This window comes from Meles meles, chromosome 14 (genome assembly GCF_922984935.1).
Source record: "Meles meles chromosome 14, mMelMel3.1 paternal haplotype, whole genome shotgun sequence".
Classification (NCBI taxonomy): Eukaryota; Metazoa; Chordata; class Mammalia; order Carnivora; family Mustelidae; genus Meles; species Meles meles.
Genome location: NC_060079.1, coordinates 80,678,284 through 80,699,048, shown reverse-complemented (window position 1 = coordinate 80,699,048; position 20,765 = coordinate 80,678,284). Strand labels below are relative to the sequence as shown.

Here is a 20,765-nt window from a genome sequence, read left to right as displayed (position 1 = left end):
CCGTTTGGAGGCACGCAGAGTTGGTGGAAACAACACTGCCTCTGCAGAGGAAAGAGCCCTGGGGGCAGGCGCCAGCAAGGCAGAGGGAGGAAAGTCAAGGAGCTGGTGGGAAGGGGTGGGGGCTGAGCTACCCAGGCCCTGTGTCAGAAGTGACAGTGCATTAGCAGACCAAGATGAGGACCTGGGCTGTGATTTTTAAAGCAAACTGGAATGGACTGAGGAAGGGCCCCAGGAAAGACAGTGAGCTACCTATGCTCGTGTGTACTTTTTTCTTTTTACTCTTGTTTTCAGACTCCTTTTTAACATAGAGGATATGATGTTTCCTGTCATTGCTATAATGTTTTTGGGGTTTGCAATCCTTTCAGGGTATTTTTATTGGAGCCTCCTACTATTCTGAAGGAAAAAGAATAGGCTATTCGTTCTCCTTTATGGGACTGAGAACTGAGACTCAGAATGTGACCCAGTGAGTACAGCATGAAACTGTAACCCAGAGCTTTAAAACAGGCCTCCAAAAGCCAATCTGTCATCCGATGATAGGACCATGTCTGGTACATCCCATCTCGAGCCCTAGGCTTTGTGGCTCCCAACTCAGCTTCCATGTCTGAAAGCCTGAGGAGTCTGACCATAAAAGTTACTGGGCATCTCGTGGTTCAGAACCATTCTAGTTCCTGCTGATGAACCTACTAAGTATGGAAAAATGGGAGTGGAAGAAAATAAATGAGTGAATTTGGTTTTGTTTTGTGTTTTGCATTTTACGATGCAGGAAAGAAGGCCTAGAGCATCTGGAAAACAAAATAGTTGATTTCCCAGTCTCTGTCATAGTTAGGAGCAGCTTTGGAACAGAGTTCTAGACCAAGTGGATGGCAGCAGTAAGCTTCTGGGGAGAACCACCCTTCTCTGAGAAACAGAGACAGAAAGAGAAACAGAAACAAAAAAGAAAACCCTTCCTTCCTCATGGTTTGGGTTTGATGGCTGGAGGGGCAGCAGCCATCTTGTGATTCTGAAGCAGCAGACATCAGAAAATGTCAGGAAAGTTAGAGTTACAGTGGGTTACTCTGTATCAGATATTTTTAACTGGCACATATGTATAGATTGGTTTTGAAAGCATCTATACTTTTGATGATATGTCAGTTAAGAAGGAAAAAATACCACATAAACTGCCTACATTTCAAAAAGGCACTTAAAGGACTTTTAACTCCAAAAAATTGCCCAAAACTCAACTCTTTTTTTTTTCTTCTGCTTCAAATTCAAACTGATTAAAAATTTAGAAGTTGCTGCGTGACTGCCTTGTTCTCATTTGATGGTATCATGCCTTGTTCAGTGCCTGACCAAAAAACACATCTGTTCCTGAAGGTTAGAGATGGGAGCTTTCTGTCCTAGGGTCACCCAGATGAAATCACACATTTTTCATTCCTTGTGTATATTACAAACCTGTATGCGCTCTCTTGGGTGACCTGAGTTTGCTCGGGGTTCCTGAGCCTGGAGATACAGATGACATCCCACCGGCAGGGAAGGCTTGGCTTCACAGACCGGTGCCCTGGAGATGCACAGCGTGGTCGACCTCTCCTGGCTGAAGTCCCGACTCTCTGTTTCTGGGTTTTGGGGGTGTTCCACAGTGGATCTGGAGCAGTCCTTTTGGCCCCTTCCACTTCACCTCTGCTTGGTTGGAATCATGTATTTGCCCGCGATGTAACAGAGCTCTGCCTGCAGCCTGCTCCTGACCCCGGAGAGGAGCCCCTGATGTTGTGCACCAGGTTGGGGGCTCCCTCCTGAGATCTAAGGATAGTCTCCGCTGTCTCCCCGGTTCCTCACCTGCACCGCACTCCCTGGAGTCTGGGGACGAAACCAGGCTGAATTCCAAGCCCAAGCATGGTGATATCCTTTGCCATCTCTACTCCAATGACAAATCTAGACCCACGCTGGGAGCTACTTGGCATTTAAAAACAGTAAATGTATGCAAGTAATAAACAGTACAGGAGATTTAGAATGATTCTTAAGGCCATGCTATAAAATGACTACCACTAACAGGTTGTTCTGCCCCAGGAGCTCGGCTCCCTTTTTTCCTTCTCTCAAGCACCCACCAGGGCTGTGGGCGGGGCAGACAGGGCCCCTCCCATCCTGGGGGCGGGGCCGGGGCAGCCTGGGTCCATCAGGAGGACCATAGGGCCCTTGCACGGGATGGATGAGAGCATCCTCCAGAGGTGGAAGTTCAGCAGAGAGGCCCCAGAGGAGGCAGGGAGGACCTTGGCTAGACTCGCCTTTGCTGAGGAAAGTTTCTGGGGGGAGGTGGTGCCTTCTACAGCCCCCGGCAGCGCGTGGCTGTTCCACGTGGAACTGTGGCTCACTACCAGCCGGGCGAGGTGGACACGCGGAGCAGACCGTTCCTAGCATCCCCTCCCCACGTGACAAATGTTCCTCTGCTGCGATCATACAACAAAATCTTCTAACCATGGTTTCCCTGGATTTGCGCTTTAGTTTTGAAACAAGCACCCAACGATGTAGAAAAGACCCTTCCGTTGGCCTATTCAGTTTCCTGGGACAGCTCAGGCGCGCGCTGCAGTCTGCGCTTCCCAGATACAAAGGCTACGCCCTGGGCTTGCAGTGCTTCTCGGTTAGAGGTGTCAGTCCCTTTCTCCCTCTCTGAGTGTTCCCACTGAGTGACAGAAGTGAACGACCTCGGACGTTCTCGTGGAGGGTGCCAACCAAGGCTCCAGTTTGAAACGCTGCAACAGTCAGGATCTCAGGGCCTGGGGCCACCGCGCTATGTCAGAAGTGAGCTCCAACAGTCCCCAATTCTTAGGAAGTCACTCTGGAAACTCCTGGGTGGTACTTGTTCTAAGTGCGCCAGAGCTACGTAACTGGGGGTTCTCAGATACTTTGTTTGGTAAAGGATGAGGAGTACAAGGGACAAAAGGCGCTAATTCGAAGCTTATGGGTTTTACTGAAACGCAACAGTTACTGCAGCCATCAGTTCTCATTTGTGGAACAAAAGACATTTTCCTGGGAGGAACATTCTCACCGCTGACAGTGTTTAGCTCTGCCAGCTCAGGGCGATAACCAAAAGCAGACTTTGGGTTGGTTTTATTATTGTTTTCACATTCGCTAGAGATAGTGTAACTCCTCCTCTCTGCAGGGGCTGGGGGGCAGGGGGACACAGCCTGCCACCTCGCCCTGGGCCTGTCCCAGCTGCTGAAGCAACCCCCTCCCAACTCCTGCCGCCCCTGCCCCCCTTCAGGGCAGCTAGCCTGAGGTCAAGGTCGTGGGAGCAAGGGGAGAGAGAAAGGAGTGTGGTTTCCCTAGGATTTTGTTGGGCGTCTGAAAACATCAGTTCTGTCTTGGGGCCTTGTCGGTGAGAGCCTGTCCTCATTGTTGGTTAAGCAACATGAAGTCAGCGTGTTTACATCCTTTCCCCCAAAACCGTCATCAAGCAGACCAGGCATGCTGGGCCTTCCGCTTGCCCTCCTGCTCAGCAACCTTGGCTCTTGTCTGTCCTGCTGGTGCCTGTGGGTCAGCAGTATCGACAAAGCACCAGGCTCTCTTGCCCTCTGACTCCCAGCGGGGCTGAGCGTGGGAGCACCAGTGTGACTCCGGAAGGTGAGAGGAGGGGGAGGCAGGCCATTTCCTCCCTTTACCTCCCTAATGCCTCGGGGAGCTGCAAGGCTGCCTGTGTTCAGGCCCTAGCACCTGCCCCAGAGGCCCCTTCCGTCTGGGTCCTGCCAAGCTCTGCTGAAACCGCCCCCTCCCCTCTTTCTTCCGGCTTGGGGTGGTAACGGCCTGCATTTCCCTAGATGTCACCCCTAACCCAGCCCACACCTGCCAAACAATTCCTCCGTTAAATGTGCTTGACCCACACCTTCGTCATCTGTTGCTGGAACCTTGCCTGGTACTCGTTTCCATGATCTTTTATCACATTCAAAGACCCCAAGTCGGGTGTGCCTGGGTGGTGCAGCCAGTTAAGTGTCTGACTCTTGGTTTGGGCTCAGGTTGTGATCCCAGGGTCGTGAGATCAAGTCTTGAGGGGGGCTCAGTTTGGAGTCTGCTTGGATTCTCTCTCCCTCTCTGCGCCTACCCAGCCCCCACCTCGCCCCTGCCATGCTTTCTTTCTCTCCAATAAATAAAGAAATCTTTGGAGAAGACTCTGATCAGAATATTAATGTTTTTCTAAGTCTTTGTGAATTTCAATATGCCATTGAATCCCTTGAGGATTTTAGGTTTTCTCTGACTTTATTCTAAATTCCCTCTGACAGCTGATACCCCAATTCTGCTTATAGGATCTATCTCCCACCATTTCTGAAATGACCCTCTTCTGTGGTCTGCTTCTACGGGTTCAAGGAACATGAAAGGCTAAAGGGACAAGACACTTAGAAAATGCTAGAGTTCTTTTGTTTTCTTCCAAATAAAAACAGGTTTTCAGTTGCTGCTTTTCTCCACTCTCTACAGACCTTCCCCTGGGAGCTCCAGTCTTGCCCGGGAAGGAGGTTGGGCACTGAACCAAACTGTGGGCAGAGCTGGGTGCCAAGGTCCAGAGCTGGGGAGAGTCTTAGCCTCTTAAAAACATTATTTTTGTCTTACTGTTAGCCAAACCCTTGGCCGCATGACCCTGTAGATGTGAATAGTACTTTTCATTTTCCTCTGCTGGTGTTTGGTCCTTCTTGGACAGCTAGAGAATGACACCTAGAACTATCAGCCTTTTGAAAACTCTGCCAGTTTGCTGGGGTCATCGTATCAAAGTACTGTGGGAGGGGTGGGGGGACTTACACAACAAATATTGTTCCCCCACAGTTATGGAGGCTGAAAGGCCAGGGTGTCAACGTGGCCTGGTTCTTGGTGAGGGTTTTCTTCTTGGCTTGCTGAAGGCCATCTTCTTGCTGTGTGGTTACGTGGTGGGGATAAACCACTCTTCAATCTCTTCTTACAACGGCACTAAACCCATTCCTGAGAAGCCCTTATAATTACCTCCCAAAGGCCTTTGAATACCATCCCACTGGGGATGAGGGCTTCCCCTATAAATTATGAGCGGGCACAAACATTCAGTCCCCAGCGTGGAAGCTGGAAGTCTTAGAACATGGTGCCGGCAGGGTCGGGTTCGCCTGAGGCCTCTCTCCTTACCTTGCAGATGCCTGTCTGCCTTCTGTCTATCCTCACAGAGCCTTTTCTCCATGTGTACACACATGGGTTTAGCCCTTGCTGTTATGTGGGATGTGGACTTGAGCCCTTATATTCGCTCCCAGAAAACTGGGACGGGGGGCGCGCTAGGGGTCTGGGTGTGGAGCATGCCCAGCTTGTAGCAATGAAAATAACTACCATGGGTTCTACCGGGGCTAGGTTGGACTTCTGTCCGGCCAAATCTTTTCGGCTGAAATGGATAAATATCTGTTATGAGCTTCCCCCTATCCACAGAGTTTCCCCTGCTGCTCGCAGATCGTCAATATCATGGAAATCCTCCTTTTGCCATTCTCCTGGTCCCCGTCTATACTCTTTTCCTAGGTCAGTCTCTACTGCCCTGATTTGCCCCAATTCTGCCACTACATTTCCTGCTAGGTAGTGGCTGCTAGCTATAATTTCAGTTATCAGTGTATTTTGGTTCAAAGAGGCAATTTCCCTTACTAGCCAAGTGAGCAGTTTCAACAGCAAATTAAGAGGGAATTCAATTGAGTTCGTTACACTAATGCAGATAATATGGTCTATATGAAAGGTTTTTCAAAAGCGTATTTTGGCAGCATTTTTTTTTTTCCAAAAGAAATTTGACTTGGAACTTCATGGTAGCAAACAGAAAGTAGGAGCCGTCCTGAGCACCCTTCCTGTTTCCTTTCCAGATCAGGGCTGGGAGGGGGTTGGAGGAGGGACATGTAAGGAATCAGGCTTTGAGGGCACTCTGGTGAACACAGGCTTCCACTGAAAGGCACTAGAAGTCCCTTCTCCAAGGTGGTTATTAATGTTAGTGCCGCAGATTGGCTGGTATGGGACACACTGATTAAGGGTAATGAGAGGTCGTTCTTGGAGAGATGGATAATAATCCATCATTGAATAGGATGATGGGGTTAAGAGCATTCTTGGTAAGGTTGGGTCTACAAAGTAATGAGCTGTCAAAGTGGAACAGATTTAGTAGGGGCAAGTGGAAGGTGTCTCATTGTGCCCGGGTTATACTGGTAAAGTCAAGTGGGGCATTGAGACGATTTTTCCCTTTCATAGGCTACAAACACAAAGAAGTTTTGGGGTCCAAATAATTAATCCCTCCCATGCGAAGAAAGGAAATAATTTATCGGCAAAGGAAAAACATTCGTGGCGACTTTTATCCCCAGGCTGAATAGTACAGATTTAAAAATGCTTAGCTTGTTAAAAGGCTTATTTCTGGAGTGACATTCATAGGCACTTTCAATGACATTTTGTATTATTAGTGTATGTTTTTAGAACTGTTAATTTTTTTTTTTTTTTGATTAATAGACTTTATCTTTACAGACATTTTGGGTCTCCAGGGAAATGGAGCAGGGAGTACAGAATTCCCCTGTATCCCCTTTTGTGCTCTTCCCCTACTCAGTCTGTTTTCCCGGTTCCTAACATCTTGCATTCACATGGTCTGTTACAGCTGACAAGCCAATACTGACCCATCGTTACAACCCCACGTTTACACGAAGCTTCCCTCTTTATGTTGTATCTTCTTTGGGTTCAGACAAATGTATCACTACATACCCACCATTTCAGCCTTATACAGAAGAGTTCCCCGGCCCTAGAGAACCCTGTATTTCACCTCGTCCTCCTTTACCCCATGCCCCGAGCCCTGGGAAACACGTCTTTGTGCGGTCTCCACAGTTTGCCCTTCCCAGAATGCTATGTAGTTGGAATCATACACCACCTTTCCAGATTGGTTTGTTTCCTGTAGCAATATGCATTGAAGTGTTCCTTCGTGTCTTTTGGAGGCTTGATAGCTCATTTCTTTCTATCGCTGAATAATATTTAATTATCCGGGTAGCTTGTTTATCCATTCATGTACTGAAGGACATTTGCTTGCTTCCACGTTTTGGCAATTATGAATAAAGCTGCTATTCATGTTGAGGTCTTTGTGCGGACATAAGCTTTCAAATCATTTTGGAAAATACCAACGGGCACACATACTGGATTATATGGTAAGAATGTGCTCAGTTTTGTAAGAAACTGCCAAACAGTTTCCCAAAGTGTTCATTAATTTTTTTTTTAAGCTTTTTTGTTTTCATACAGCTTTGGATCATCTGGTGCTGGTAACACGTATGAGTCCTCGATTGGTTCTCTTGCCTGTATTTTGCTTTTTAAAAAAGAGATCTTAAGAATACATATATTTTTAATTTTTATTTTTTTATAACAAGAAAAAGTCAAATACAAGCATTAATTTTTCCACATAGGTTAGTGTCTCAGGGGCATTAAATAATTTTTTCCTCAAGAGGTGTTAAATAAATTTAAAGTTAATTTTAAATTTTAAATTTTTAGCACAGTGTTTCAGAAGTGCTTTCTGGGTTGCTTGTAAGCACTTCTGCTTGTATCTTTTCATTTTGCTCTACATACTTAGTTCAGGAAAGACCCCAACAGTAAATTTTTCCAGTGATTTGTGTTTAATACGATTGTCAAAACTAAGCCCATTGAGTTACAGTTTGGTGGCTGAAGCTGAGTCTAGACCTCAGGACTCCAGCTTTGTACTTCGATACTGTATCAGCTAAACTCCCTGGCTTTCCAAAAAGTAAGATATCAAAGGTATGTATATATTTTGTTGCAATGCCCAAGTCCAGATCAGAGTGAAGTTCCCTTACAGTCTGATAAAGTGTTATCAGCCAGAGCAAAACAGAACCACCAGGAAATTTGAATGATGAGATTAGCCGCACATCTGAGGCCATTTCTACCGATTAGCTGTCTTTGAAAACTGTTTTAAAGATCGGCAATCACCTTTCCTTGATCAGTGAAAGTGATTTCTGCTCTCCTGAGAGGAGGTGCCTGTGAGCCCTCAGGGGACCAGCAGACGCCAGAACTCTGCAATTAATGAACTGTGATCCTACCAAGCAAGGAAAGGGGGGGGGGGGAACCTTTTTGCTGCCTGGTGATGTATTAACTTTTGGAGGGATCCAGGGATTTAAAGATTGCTCTTTGCTAGAAACAGTTAACATATCTAGGGGAAAAAAATACCTAATTTTTTCATGGAGAGTTCAGTCCTGGTGGTGATAACATAGTACAAAATAATCGAGCTATTTGTTCAATCCAGGAAAAATAAAATAAAAAAAAAATCAATTGTCTATCATCAGGTCTAACAAGCTAATTTAGTGAAAGGCTAGAAAATATCTAAAGGAGCCAAAGGCTTGGTACTTTTCAAGTGTCTGAGTCCTGGAGATACAACCCTGAGATACACAACAAGCCAGAACAAGTCATCGGGGATGACTTCAACATCTGGAAGGTGAAGCTGGATTAAATCCTCTGTTTTTGAGTCTTTTGTTTCAAAGATTCAGATACTCCGTGCATTTCAGGTTTCCTGGAAGGTCAGTGGCGGAGAGGTGGCGGGAGGCGGTTCTGAGGCTGGGTGCTCTCTGTGGAAGCCTGGTCCCTGGAGAGACAGGGCCCCTTCCTCACCGGCCGGCCCCACGGCAGCCAGCCTGGCAAAGTCCCCCACGGGGGAGCACGGACACCCTCTCAATTCTGCGTAAGAATCCGTGATTGCGTTCTGGAAAGTGGATCTTAACGCCTGTCCGGGGACAGGACTGCATCATTGTTTCCCCAGAAGGTCTGGAGGAAACCCCCCTGCAATCGCCGGGCAGCTTTTCGGTGTCTTTCACTTCTGTTTCGGGGAGGCAAGTGCGCGCGCTTTGATCAAGTGTCAAGTGTATGGGGTAAATCTCTCTCACGAGCAGCCCCTTTTATGTACTTTTCAGGGAGCCCGTGGGGTGGAGAGCGGAGGTGGCCGAGCATTTTTTGTTCGAAGTGGCACCTCTCGCTGCAGCTCATTAAGTCGGGGTTCACACACGCTCCGCACAAAGGGAAAGCCTCGCAGGTTCCCGTCTCCTTTGATACAGATTTTGCCACCATTGTTCCACGTAGCGCCCGAGCGAGCTGATTTCCATATGTATAGAGCCGCGCTCCGCTTTCTCCCGCCGGTTCCACCGTCGCCTGCTGTATTTTTAGAAATCCGCACTCTGAAGAAGACAGAAGATGAGGCAGGACACCTGACAGCGGCAACGCGGGAACACTCCGCCACTTGAAGAATGTTAATTAAAAGATACCTCATCCCTGCTCGTTTTAGTTGCCAAGCCACACTTGATCTCCCCCCGCCCCCGCCCGGGGCGCAAAATTTACTTTCAACAAACTGCTTTCGTGCATCACCTGTGTCCTCTTGCAGGAGGCGCGCGTCTCAGGAAGACTCGGGCTCCCGCGCGCGGGGCCGGGTAAGGGAGGGCCACCCGCGCCGCCCTCCCGCGCGGTCTGATGGACCGTCAGCCCCCCGGATGCCGAACATGCGGTTGTCAGAGAAACACAAGGAACGTATTATTAGATATTTCATAATTAGGCATTGCTGATCTGTGCCAAAGGTTTCGAGCTTCATCAGAAAGTTCTTATCACAGGCGCTGCCGCGGGCGGCGAACGGCGAACCCAACCAAGGCGACCGCGAGGCTCGCTCCGCGCGCAAACAAAGGGAAGACAAAGCGCACGGATTCCGCCTTCGGTTTCTGTGCAGGCTCGGTCTTTTTATTTTTTATTTTTTTTCTTTAAACCATGTGACTCCAGCGGGACAGAGGGAATTAGAAAGCTCCCATGAAGCCTGGAGCCCCTTCTTGATCCTCGGGTTTCCTCGCGTCTGAGTCACGCCGCGGCCAGGTGCTGACTCAGGCTGCGGCGGTGGGAACCTGATTTACTGCGTCTGGCGCAGCGCGTTCCAGGTAGAGCCCGGGCTCCCCGGGGAGCGCTCCTGTTCCCTTCCTCCGTCACACCGCCCCCGCCTCGCCGGGAGTTTCAAAGAGGATCTCTCCCGCGTGTACCTTGGCAGCGGGGACAGGGGCCGCGGGGGGGACAATGAGCGCGCCGCTTCCACGGCTGTTTTGACAAAGCGCGGTGTGTTTTTTCGGTCGGAGTATCTGGCAGCGCAGGTGAGGCCCTGGGCCGCCGGTATCTTGGCCGGCCACTCGCTCTCAGGCTCCGCAGGGAGTGCCGGGCCAGCCCTGCAAATGTTCCGAGCAAAGCTGTGAAAACAAACGGGCCGATTAGTTGGACAGGCTCCCCGGGTCGGGCGTGCTCGCTGCCCCCGCTGCCCTGGCTTCGCGGCCCTTCCCATTCCTTTATTGGGCCGGCGCTTATCAATTAACACGGTGGTGGCGGCGCTCTTCTCTCCCGCCTCCTCCCCTCCTTTCCCTCCTTCTCCCCCCTCTTCCTTTCAACACCCCCCCCCCTTCTCCTCCTCCCTTTCTCCCCTTCCTCCTCCTTAAACGTGCTCTACTAAGCAGAATCTCTCACCTCCACCCCTGAAATGAACACATTCCGAGATTTAAAAAAAAAAAATCGTTAAACACAATATATAATTTATATCTATTTTTTTTACATAAGGGCAACTTTCATTCTTCTTCTTACAAGGGATGCATGGTCACTTAGAGGCATTAGAGAATGCAGATAAACAACAGAAATCATCTTTGAAGTAGGCATCTGTTGCGCCTGACTTAGGGGTTATCCCACAGGCCCGAGTGTTGCTCATGGTCCGTGTTACGTATTTAAACTAAAAATTCTTCTGACTTGTCTCAGACCCGATAAGGGCCATCCATTTCTTTTTTTCTTTTACATTGTAGTTTAGTATCTGTCAATACCCCTGAAGTTCCAAGGCTTTGGGAAGAGCTCTTCAAATTGACTTGACTTTTTTTTTTTTTTTTTTCCTTCCTCTGGTTTGAAGTGAGAGCCAACCTGGGATAAGAGAATTTGCGCGTCCCTTTTGAGGTGAAATCAGAGTGAATTAAAAAGAGTGATTACACCCTTCTCTAATCAAAGGCTTCAAGAGATCATGTTTCTTTTTAAAAAAGAAACATCAAGGAATAGGCTTAGAAAATTACTTTCATATTTTCTTGAGCATTCAGAGCTACAGCACATTTTAAGAGTTGTCATTTCTTCTTAACTTTCAGACTCTAGTATCAGTCTTTTCCCTGTCCTTCAGTGTAGCAGAAAGGATTGAGCTTGCCCTTGCTTTGTTGTGAACAAGGGGCCGCTGTCAAATGACTAATGCTCTTGGAATCTCACTGAGGCATTTATTCTTCCTCTGTTGCTATGGGCCCTACTTCTCTTCTGTGACATGTAACAATATAGCAATGTATCTAAAGTTTTGCCCCAACCAAAAGGGACATAGTCATAACATCATGATTTAGCTTGAAATAGTAATTGTAAAATGATTAAATATACCAATCAACATGGCCGCCATATACACTTGGGTAGGTCGTGCACTGCACAACGCCAAGAGATCCATTCTTATTTTAATTTATCTGAACAAGTTTAAAAACAAGCGTCTGTTTGTATGTGTGTTTGTAATTAGTCATATGGACTAATTACGCTGAAATAGTGTTAGAACAGCAAAAGAAAAGACATTCAAATTCACATAGCAAGTGTTTATTCAAACATTTCACAATGATTAGGGGCAAGTACTACTCTTTCACAAAACTTAAAAATAAGAACAACTTATTTGAAATTATTTAATTAATTGACATTCATGTTGGTATTTCAATTGGTATTTCATGTTGAAATCCTCCTTTGCATTATATTAAAATAGATAATCCATTTCTTCCAAAAAAAAAAAAAGCATCGTTGGTTGTTAAAATTTTAGACTGATAAACAGCTTTTCAAAATAAATATTTCCTGTCTACTTCCAAGAATTTGATTGGTTGAACTCTTTACACATGCCATGCCTGGTACCTTAATTTGGTGAATAATAGAGAAGGGAATAGAAAATACATTTTTCTCGGAAATTAAATGTGTGTTTGTTGCTTGACCTGAGACATTTAAAATCACCGGAGGCCAGAGTCAATTAGTAGCGCCAGAGTTCTCTCGCTTTTGCTCTCTCTCTCTCTCTTTTGGCTTCTGTTTTACTGGTTTGTGCCCAATTTAATTAGAAAATAATACAATTACACTATTAATTTTATCTGGCAAGCTTCATTACTACTGTAGTACTGGCATTGTGGAAAGTGGGATTGCATTTTGTTTCGTTTTGTTTTGATTTTCTAGAGAGGCTAAGAATTCTTATGGTCTAAAAACAATATTACTCTTTTGATTGTCTTCTAACCATAAATTATTTTTTAAAATATTGTTCTTTCAGAATAATCACATTTTTGAAGAATACCTGAGTTGAAGACTGAAATTTTCTCATGTCCTAGGCAACTGCAAAGACTTTTAAAGTGAAAACAGAATATGACCTTTTAATTTCTCATTTTACATTACTCTATTTATGGGCCAAATTTTAAACGTAAGCATTTAAAATATAAAGTTAATTTTCTCAATTTCAGAATATTTCTTTGGAAATTCCACAAAGGACCACAGATAACATTCTAACACCACTGCACTTTACTGAAAGACCTTTGATGTCAGACTTGTAAAGACGAAGATAAAACTTAAATATATATGTGAGTTAAAAGGATCCATGTTAGATCCAATTTGAGTTAAATGCTACCACTAGAATTGTGTCACTGAAACTGACTCAATGTCTCACTTTGATTAAACTCTGCTTTCTTTTTTGCAATCCTGATTTCTCCTCAGCTCACCCCTTACTCTTTCTGCAATCTAGACCAAAAGTTGCCTTAACACAGAAAAGTAAAAATCCCCTTTACTTCTTTCTTTTAACCTCATGGGTTCCACATGTCTACCGAATAAGCATCTGTTGATGCCCTCAGATAATAATATAATAAATGAATAGCAGTGGAATAACCATAGAATACACATATGTGTTAACAAAGTAACTTCAACACCTGCCCTGTAATTAAGTGGAGCTTATCATTATGGTTGCCATTAAGAGCACTAATACTTATGCACCTGATAAATACAAGAAATAAGTATTAAGTCTACTTACAGAGGAGGCACGGGGTGCTCTGGCATTTGACGAAACAAAGCCGAACATTGACTGCTTAAGCATAGTTTCTTTTTATGAGGCAGAGGATGTATGTGAGGCTTAATTGTGTATAAAACTTTGCAAGTGAGCTTTTATTTCCTTTCAACAAAACGCACGAAACACTAACTTCTAAAATCTAGGTATGAACTTCCCTAAGCCAATAATGTGATTGCGCGTTCCGATGGATGCAGAATTTGGATCTGGATATTTTTTATACTAGTCTTTTAATTCCTCTTATTTTTATTATCCCTTAAAGCTAGAGTTCAGGTGGGGCGCCTGGGTGGCTCAGTGAGTTAAGCCTCTGTCTTCGGCCCAGGTCATGATCTCAGGGTCCTGGGATCGAGTCCCACATTGGACTCTCTACTCAGCGGGGAGCCTCCTTCCCCCTCTCTCTCTCCCTGCCTCTCTGCCTACTTGTGATGTCTCTCTGTCAAATAAATAAATAAAATCTTAAAAAAAAAAAAGCTAGAGTTCAGGTAAAACAGAGACATAGAATGTAATCTTTTCAATAAAATTCGAGACATTTGTAAGGGAGTAGGATTTAGGGTTCCCGGACAACAGACTGTTGTTGTTGGCTTGATTCTTGGTCACCGTTGCTGGCCCGTGGCACCAACCTGTCCTGTATATGGTACAGCCCAGCTTGCCTGGATTTAAGTGATTGGAGCAGATAACACACATAATTCTACAGAATGCTCATAATTATCTATTTTTCTTGGCAAAAGTCATATGACTTTTGAATGTATCACATTCTCAAATATATGTTCTGCAAAATGCAATTCATTATTTTCATATACATTCAGTATATAGTGATTAGTTTTACAAAGTAACTCCCTACACTGGGGCTAGGCGTCCTAGTCTCTGGTTATCCCGTCGGGTTATTTTGCACAAAAGAGTGCTGCTTTGTGTTGCATTTTACCTGTTCATGGCAACACCTGGAAGTCAGCGCAATGCCAACTTCGTGGCCTTCACACAGTGTAAATAAGGTTTAGAGCGCGTTTAAAAGTAATTGTCTTACCTGACAGTAGTGATCGTTAATGATGTTGGAAGAGTCAGGCCTTGCAAGTGGCTAACGTTTTTGCGCTCTGAGTTGACTTTCCCCATGCATTAAATTAAAATAGCAGAAATGTGGGGAAAATTCTTGGATTGGCCTAATAAAAGTGTTCAAATTAAAAGGTGTTCTTTTAGACTATGGACTCTGAAAAACAACTTGAGGGTTTTGAAGGGTCAGGGGTGGGAGGTTGGGGGAACAGGTGGTGGGTAATAGGGAGGGCACATTTTGCATGGAGCACTGGGTGTTGTGCAAAAACAATGAATACTGTTACGCTGAAAAAATAAATAAATTAAAAAAAAAGGTGTTCTTTTAGCTCTCAGTAAAGTATTAGGTAAATTGTGCAGGAATTTTTGTCTGGTCTGGCTTATTTATTTTATTTTTTACAAAAATGGAGTTCGTAAACATAACGGCAAAGTTCTTCTCAGATTTTTGGTGGTGGTTGTGTCAGGTATTGACGTGTCTGGTGCAAATGTAGATGCCATAGAAGATGTTTCTCAAGTCAAAGTAGACTGAGCTGTACTTAGAATCAATTTTATTTTTAAAATTTGATATTCTTCATTTTAAAATTCAAATGTATGTATTTCTCTGAGGGGCAAATAAGGTCACTTCTGCATGATCTGGTAATACCGTATAGGCTCAAAAAAGAGATTTCCAAGGGGAATATGCTGCAAACCTTTGAAAAAAGATCATGCAGAAATTATCTTTTCCCAAAAAGTAGAACTCCAGATTTCAGGAAATAGCAAGCAAGAGCAGCTGCAGAAAACATTCGAGTTGAGATTTTGATCACCTTTCTACGAAATGAGCTTACAAGTGATGTTGAGGTCATGACCAGATTCACTGGGTTGTTTTTAGAAAATTGCTTTTCCTCCTAACAAGGCAGTAGGTTTTCATTCAGGTGAGCTAATCAATGCTCTTGGCAATTCCTTTGTAATATTTAGGTGAATTTTTTCTCCTCTTAATAAAATAGGCACACTTTTCATGGCAGTTTAATTGGTGGGGTCACATATGTTTCTCAGAAACCTCTTGTGTCTCTGTGTCCCATGTCCTGATGTCTGGGCTGGGCTGGTGGCCTGGCCAGGCCAGAGCCCTCTGTCACAACCCCAGGATACATTACAGCATCCAGCCTTCTGAAAAATTAAAAAAAAACAAAAACAAAACCTTATTTATAGTTAGGAAAACCCTTGCTAGTTCCTTGTATCCGAATGCCAAATACTTTATAGGACTTCCCTGTTTACAAATCAAAAGCAGCATCTTGAGAAATCCTATAAACTCACAGCTGACGGCATATATCCTCTGTGAGTCTGTTTTTCTTGAAACAGTGTTAAATTTTTATGGTCTTGGGTGATAACTTTAAAGACCTATCACGAAGTCGAATTTTTGTCTTTCTGATTTGCTTCTCTTGGGAGAAATGCAATGTGTTTCCTTTTCAATGTAGATGAAACAAACAAAAAGTGAGAGCCTGGGTTACGTCCCAGGAGTAAGCACGGGCTTGGATCTCTGGCTGGATCCCAGCGGCCCTCAGAGGAGGCAAAGCCCTGGGCTCAGTTTTGCCAGGCCTGCGGATTCTAAAGTCACATTTTGATATTTTGATTTTGAGACTGAACGGAGCCCAACACCAAAGCTGATTCAGTGACAGAGCCTCTTCCCCACTTCCGGAGTTCGTAACAGCCAATTTGTAGAGACCTGGGACTGCCAGGACAGAAGCCAAGCCCTCCCGATTGCTGCTACCTTAGAAGCTTTTCTTATCTGCTTGTCCTGTCAGGACAGCAGTCTTTGGTGTACACAGCCAAAGGTCTGGGGGCCCTGGCTTTTCCTTGCTGGCTCTATCTTTATTTCTTGTACCTAGATCTCGTTGGCCTTTAAATGGGGAAAACAGGCTGCAGTCTCCTTTGATAAGGGGATTTTGGACCTGAAGCTTTCCTGCATCTGGGCTAGATAGACATCTGTTCGTGGGAGTTACCTTGAGGGGATAGATAATGGAGGAAATCTACAATGAAAGCAAAAGGCTGTGTTTAAAGTCAATAGGATAAGTGGGATTTAAGCAGGAAACTCAGCATCTAAATCAATTTAGTCGTACTACTATTTTTATACGCCAGTAGGGAAGGCGAGCTCTGCCTCCCTGTGTGTACGGAGCAGAGCTCCTCTGGCCGTCTCATCTCTTGGAGATCAAAGCGGCTGTGAATACCAGCTTACCCTGCAAGCAGACTTATCATCCCAGTTGCTCTCAATTCCTTGGTGTCCCTCCTAATTTTCCAGCCTTCAAAGCCTGCAATAGCACCCTAAAAATGTTCAGCCACGCCTCCTCTGGTACCTACTCTGTGCTTTAGTGGCTGAAAGTAAGGGAACCATTTCAGGCTCAGGAGCCGCTTCATAGCTGTGTGATCTCGGATAAAATACCGAACATCTCTGAGCCATTCTTCTCTACAAAGAGGAGATGATGTTCCTACCTGCCTCACTGGGTTGTGGGGAGGTTTACCAAGTTATTGAATGCAAAGCACTTAGGACAGGATCCGGACCTGGGAAAGTGCTTGTTCTCACCCCTGGCCTTCCCGGGGAATTCAGAAACATTCTTTCTTCTGTTCTGCCTTTTGTCCTGTTTCCTTTGAAAGCAAAGCCTGTGTCCAGTGAATAACACCAGAGAGCAGGAGTAGAAGACTGGGGACTGAGACAGGGACAGAGGGAAAGCCGACGCAAATATGCACTTTGAAGCTGCCCACCAACAGTCTGCGCTTGATTCCATGGGGCCTTTTGAAAGGCTGAAGAAATGCACCTGGAACTCTCTAGCTGGTGTGCAGAAGGGAAGGGTTTACTCACCTGCTTCCATCATCCCATCATCAGCCAAGGTTAATGAGCAGAGGCTAAGCGGCTCACCCCTCTGTTTGCATCTGCTGGAACATGGTCCGTGGATAGCCCACATGGAGGTGTTGAGAGACAGCCTGGTGCGGCCTGAAACCAGGTGCTGCCTCCTTTTACCTTCTCCAAGCTGGTGGGAGTTGGGCAGCTGTTCTCTTCAGCAGTGGATGGACTAAGTGTTGGGGCAGAGAGTATTTGGAATCATGTACGAGTGTCTAATATGTTCCCATTTTACAGATACGGAAACTGAGTGTCTCTAAGAGAATCACTGAGGCCACCTAGTCAGTAACTCACAGAACTAGATTTTGTGATTCCAAAACTTGGCTTCTTTCGTTTTGCCATAAGTGTCTAATTGTGGGCAAATCTCCTGCACTATGCGTGAGAATATGTATTTATTTCTGCTTAAAAGTGTAATTTTTAGCACATAGATGATTGGGAGAAACAGTAGTAAAATGACTTTAAAGATTTGAGATTAAACAGGGGAAAATTTTTATCTTGGGAAGTAATTCAAAATGCAAAGCTGTAGCACAACATGAACATCTCCAAATTTTAGTTAACACATTTTAATTTCTGTTGCGGTTTTGTTTTCTGAAGTGATATTCAATGTTAATAGAGATGAAAGGAAATTCAATGAAAAATGGGAATGTTGCCAGTGGTACATTTTTAGTCTGAAATTGTAATTACTAAAAAAAGTCTCCCTTCTTGTTCTCCTCCTCCCCTCTTTGCTCTTCACAGAACGTGTGCTTTCCTGTGTACTTGGGGGTGTGGCGATCTCCCAAGGAAACAATACAGTTATGATATGGTTTCCAAAAGACACGAACCAAACCCAACTGTTTTATCCTTGAGTCATTCTAACGCAATCTATGATTTTATTGTAATTAGATATGCAATGTATCCAATGTATCTAGGATTATATATGCGGTTGGAGCAATGTTGAAGAAAAGACGTGACTAAGGTTGGATTGGGTATATTTTTTTCCCTTCAAAATTTACATGTCAGAAATTTCTACAATTATAAATATCCGTGTATCTGATTTTAAGTACCAAATAAAAATAGAAGTCTCGATCAGAGCCATTCTCTCGTTCGTTCTAAACATACTTATGGTGGGCTTTAAGCCCCGTGCTGGAGATGAACGATGAGAAGACAACGGGGGCCGTCCGGATGTTCACAGCGCCTACCTGGAAGGTAGGTGATAATTGAGTAGTGAGAAGGCTCCCCGTTTCTGGATTGTTATGACGGTGTTTTCCCTGATCTTTGTACACTCACAGGCGTTCCCGCCCTCGCTCTCCTTTCCCGCTCACAGCTGCTGCTTCCTACTACCTGCTCTCCTATGGACCCTGTTCCTCCCCGCAAGTGTGTTTGAACCCGCTCTCGGAAAGGTGTGTTTCTCCTCTGACATTTGTTCATGCCACTGCCTTGCACAGAGTCCTTCAACCACTTCTCAAGGGATCCGAGACAAAAGTTGTGGCTCCATAAAAACACTAATTCGAAGGGATCCATGCCCCCCGATGTTTCTAGCCACATTATTTACAATAGCCAGGATACGGAAGCAGCCCAAGTGTGCATCAGTAGAGGAACACACGAAGAAGACATGTATATATACAGTAGTGTATTACCCAGACATGAAAACAGAGTAAGATCTTTCCATGTGCAGCAACATGGATGGAGCTAGAGAGTATAACGCTAAGGGAAATAAGTCAGAGGAGGACAAATACTGCATGATCTCGCTCATGTTTGGAATTCAAGAAACAAAATAAATGAGGAAAGAAAAAAGAGAGAGAGAGAGGCACCCAGGGAAACAGACTCTTAACTACAAAGGACACACTGATAGTCGCCACAGGGGAGGGTGGTGCGGGTTGGGGGAGTGAGGGGATGCAAGTTAAGGAGTGCACTCCTTGTGATGAGTCCCGGGTGATTAAAATAAAAACATAAAAAGAAATCTGTGGCACCTACTCGCGGTACGTGGCTGCCTCTCCTACCTCAGTTTTTTTTTTTTTTTTTTCCTGTCATTGGTTTTAGCATGAACCAGTGGTAGCCCCCTGTGCCCTGTGGAAGCCTCCGGACTCTCACATTCCTGCTTGGAATCTCGAGTTTCGATGGTGAGAGTATTTGCTCATTTTGACGTGGAGCAAAGAACTGCAACCTGATTTTGATGTGCCATTGTGTACTTTTCTTCGTCTTTCTTTTGTGTGGGCTTTGCTGAATTCTCGGATGTGTGAGTTTCAAGTTTTCATCAGCGACGAGAGGTCTCTAAAAAAATCTCTAATGATTTTCTTTGCTTTGTCTGATGTTAACATAGCCATTCCCGCTTTCTTTTGATAGTGTTAGCATGGTATACCTTTCTCCACCCATTTACCTTTAACCCACACGTGTTTTATATTTCAGGTGGGTTTGTTGAAGGCAGTGTATGGTTGGATTTTGCTTTTTTTTGGTCTAATTTGACAATGATTGCATTTTTTGTGCTATATTTACGCCATTATATTTAATATCGTTATGACTGGGTTTCTATCTGCCATCCTGCTTTTGCTTTCTCTTTGTCTCAGCTGCTCTTTGTTTTTTCTTTTGCTCGTTTCCTGCCTCATTTTGGATCGATTGTGTGCCTTTTCACTGGTTTTGAGCAATTTGATTTTACATGTCTTTGTGTAGTTTTCTTCACGTTTCTTTTCCTTGGAGCTTGTTGAACTTCTTGGATGCGTGGGTATATAGTGTTCATCAAATTTTGAAAAAATTTTGGCTTTTAAATCCTTGATCATTTTTTTTCTTTCTCCTTATCCTCTCCTCTCCTTACAGGGACTCCAATTACACCTCTATTAGGACTCCTGAAGTTGTCCCTGGCTCTGGGATCCTCTGCCCTGCACACTGTAACACCATCACACCTCTAGACCTCTCCTAGAGCTGTGTCCTCAACTCACAGAGTCTGCCAGACTGGGCCTGGATGTTCCCTCCCAGTGGCGCCGCTGGGAAACTCTGCAGGAAGCACACCGGGGCGAGGATAGGACTCCGCCCGTTTGTGCCATCATTGTCTCTGTTGTCTAATGCCCAGTGCCTTGAAATCATTATTTCATACATACATTTCTCATCTACCAGTTGTTTCAGGTAAGAGGCTAAACGTGGTCTCTCTTACTTCTGGTTTGAATTTTTATTTTTCCTACATGTATCAATGTTGTAGCCTAAAGACAGACTTCTGGGAACATTTTGATCCCGATAGAGAAAAGTTCAAACCAGAGGGAAAAAAAATGTTTAAATTGGAATCCTGACATCAGAAATAATGTATTTGATTTACCATTTGGAATACGCACTATGGGTACAAGGGGATAGTTGGAGACACGGCTGTAAAGTTAAGAAGAGATAAGATCAAATTCTAGCCGTCCGTTCCCAATTATGCATTTTTAAACATTGCAATAGTCACTGAAGGTACATCAAAAGTTTTTGACCAGAAGGGCACCTGAGTGGCTCAGTGGGTTAAGCTTCTGCCTTTGGCTCAGGTCATGATCCTGGGGTCATGGGATCGAGCCCCACATCGGGCTCTCTGCTCGGTGGGGGGCCTGTTTCCCCCTCTCTCTATCTGCCTGCCTCCCCTTCTCTCTCTGCCTGCTTGTGATCTCTGTCTGTCAAATAAATAAATAAAATTAAAAAAAAAAGTTTTTGACCAGAAAGTGATCGGATTGAAGCTTTGCTGCTGAATATCAAAATAAGGCTGGGAAGCAGCATGACGTGGTTGTTGAGAATGTGGCTCTTGCCTGGCTATCTGGGTTTGAATCTGACTTGCCAGGTAACCGCGAT

General features: G+C 44.8%; 1 long non-coding RNA gene across 1 annotated transcript; it reads left to right on the top strand.

Annotated features, from left to right (window-relative positions):
• Positions 1–9,757: 9,757 nt before the first annotated feature.
• Positions 9,758–20,115, top strand: LOC123925129. The gene is made up of 3 exons (XR_006814917.1): positions 9,758–9,887; positions 18,251–18,361; positions 19,773–20,115. It is a non-coding gene; the product is annotated as an uncharacterized LOC123925129 (long non-coding RNA).
• The last annotated feature ends 650 nt before the right edge of the window (positions 20,116–20,765 follow it).